Source organism: Notothenia coriiceps, unplaced genomic scaffold (assembly GCF_000735185.1).
Source record: "Notothenia coriiceps isolate Sejong01 unplaced genomic scaffold, NC01 NC01_scaffold00011326, whole genome shotgun sequence".
Lineage (NCBI taxonomy): Eukaryota > Metazoa > Chordata > Actinopteri > Perciformes > Nototheniidae > Notothenia > Notothenia coriiceps.
Genome location: NW_011344027.1, coordinates 4,566 through 7,452, shown reverse-complemented (window position 1 = coordinate 7,452; position 2,887 = coordinate 4,566). Strand labels below are relative to the sequence as shown.

Genomic DNA, 2,887 nt, shown 5'->3' with positions numbered 1-2,887 from the left:
ATTTCCGAGGCACACGTTTATATGATCATTATAGTTATAAAAAAATAAGAGAATAAATGAAAAACAGGTATGAAATACTATGACATTAAAAAAATAATAAAGTTTAAAAGGGTGATTTGTAAAATATCCATAAAGAAATAGTAAATCTGTTTACAGTTCTGTTTCATATGGGTGTTGAGAGATGTATCCATAGATCTCTTCATTTTGGTCTCAAAGTGCACCAGATTGATGCTTTTAACTTCAATATTTAAAAACAAATCTTCTTGGGGGAGCTTGCCCCCGGACCCCCCTATGTGAGGTCCACACACCACCTATAAAAATAGCACTTTACCCCTGCTTACACCTATATGCCGTGAGCTGATTATCGAGCCTTCATTGTAACAGTCGCGGGTACACTGTGTATTTGCGTGGGGATTGTTGCAGTAGAGAATTCCACTGTATAGACCGGTACATTAATGGGAAACCCTAAATGTTTGAGCACCCTCTATGAAACGTCAAGTTACCCCACAGCACCCCAAAATAAATCTCTGGCGCTGCCACTGAGCCTGACTATTTGTGTTGGGGGGGGCCCGACTTTATTTTTGTCCAAAGGGGGGGCCTGACAGAAAAAGTTTGAGAACCACTGCTTTAGGCTATTAGGAATGAGTGAAACTAAGCAAAGTAAACTATGGGAGGGGGTTCCTTTTTCCAACTTTGTCTGAGGGGAAGTCTACAGTCTTATACTGTAAAGCCCCTGTATAAATGTTAATGACATGGTAGTAGTTCCTAAGTTAACATAAGGCCAGATAAGCATTTAATAACATTTTACTTTATGCGTCTGCCTATCTGAAAATGTATCTGCATTGGACCGGTAAACATTAACAGCACATGCTTTCATTTCTGCTTTTAGACCCTTTACTTTAAGGGCATCGAGTCCGGACGGTTCCCTTACTTTCCTCATGCAGACACGGTCATCTATGCCATCTCCACGGCAATCTGTTTCCAAGCCGTAAGTGACACAAAAAACAACCCACAGACCTGCTCACAGAGGTATTATTTAATTTTTGTTTTGTCTGCTGAGTAATGGATTAATGCATGACTTGTTACTTTTACACAGGCTGTGATGGAAGTGCAGAACCTCAGGCCTACATACTGGAAGTTCCTACTGCGTTTGACTCAGGGCAGGTAAGAGTACAGCGGTCAAACTATGCTTTAACAATCTTATCATCGTTTTTCTGTCCATATTAAGTATAATCTGTCTGTCTCCTTTCCTAGATTTGCTCTGATGAACCGGCATTTGCTAGATGTGTTTGGGACTCAAGCCTCCAGGGACTTTAAAGGCTTTGTGCCCAAGCTGGACCCTCGTTTCACCACAGTGCTTCCACCAGGAGCCGACATCCAACTGGGCTGACCTGGGATCAGGCTGTGGGAGGGGATGTTAGGGCTTACCTCGATGGACAGTGTGGCTGTTATTTCTGAGTAACTGAAGGATCTTTTTAAAGGTGTTATAACAGCTCAGGAGTTGTGAAGTCGTGTTATTAGATGGGGAAATGCTTTAAAAGATGTCGGGCTCTAGATGTGTCCAAAGCAGGACGTCATTAGTGTCAAGCATGTTGCTGCACACGTTTACAGCCTGGGGTTGTGTGAAACAGGTGACTTGCAAAATATATATAAAACATTTTTACACTTAAAAACCCTTTACACTACAAGATACATGTTAAAGGTCCCCTATTATACAGTTTTTCATCAATATATTATAGGTCTCAGATATATACAAACATGTCTCTGAAGTGTTTGGCTCGAAATACCAAACAGATCATTGTAGCATCCCATAATCCCCTCTGTTTCAAAAGTGCTGATTCTGGGTCAGTTACTTTAGAGGAAAATAAGGAGCCACGCCCCTCTGTGAGATATTTGGTTAAAAAGAACACAATGGTGTTCTAGGAGGAGATTCAGGTGATAACCTGGTTACCTAGGTTGGTGATTGGCTAATGGTTACACAAGCCAAAAAAATCGTTATGACATCATAAAGTGGCCAAAATCGGATCAGCTCATTTTCAGACAGGTTTTTATAGAAATGGATCAGGACAAGAAGAGAGAGAATCTTTGTTCCTGAAACTTTCAGAGTCTCTTTCCACAGAGGGGACACATGTTGATGTAGAAAATACATCAACAAGTGGATTTTGCATAACAGGTGACCTTTAATAATAATAAAGCAATTGAAACATTTTACATTTAATTGTAATTCTAAACTGTTCTGCAGGTTATGGATGGTAATAGTAAGGTATCAACCTTATATGCTGTGTTTACCAAAACCACAGATAACCAAAAACATGGTTTATTGTAAAAGATGAATTCAATTTGGCTTCAACAGCGTTCCTTTGGTTCAAATGTTTCTTAATTTTGCAAGTTGCCTTTTAAGTTTGTACTGACTGAATTCTGGTTACCTGTCTGATTGCTTTCAGGGCAGGGCGAAAATCACCAACTAATCTTTTTGAAATAGGCACCGTGATACCTGATTTAAGAGGTGAAAGAATTTGTAATCATAACTCTCTGATCATTTCTAAATGTGCACCTTTTAATGGGTGCAATTGATTATGTATTGTTGTGTAGCCTTATCAAATATTATATTCTATAGTATACAAAGAGAGATGTATTTAGATTGTGTTCTATGATTTGAAAGAAAGAGGTGGAAAATCACAATTTTTAACCAGTTACTTAAATTGATCTTGTTTTTGGTGATTTTTTTTTTTTAAATTGCAATTTAGTTTTTTTTAAAAATCTCATTCTTGAGTGTTTTTTTAAAGTTAGCTTAAATGACTTAAATGAAGCAGCAAGGACCTTGGAAAAGTTGGATATTACATTTATGGAGAATATTTTGAAACCTGTGATTATGTTGTATACAAAT

The 2,887-nt window shown here is 38.2% G+C and overlaps 1 long non-coding RNA gene across 1 annotated transcript; it reads left to right on the top strand.

Annotated features, from left to right (window-relative positions):
• Positions 1–863: 863 nt before the first annotated feature.
• On the top strand, positions 864–2,073 carry LOC104946668 (uncharacterized). The gene is made up of 3 exons (XR_798479.1): positions 864–988; positions 1,097–1,164; positions 1,255–2,073. It is a non-coding gene; the product is annotated as an uncharacterized lncRNA (long non-coding RNA).
• The last annotated feature ends 814 nt before the right edge of the window (positions 2,074–2,887 follow it).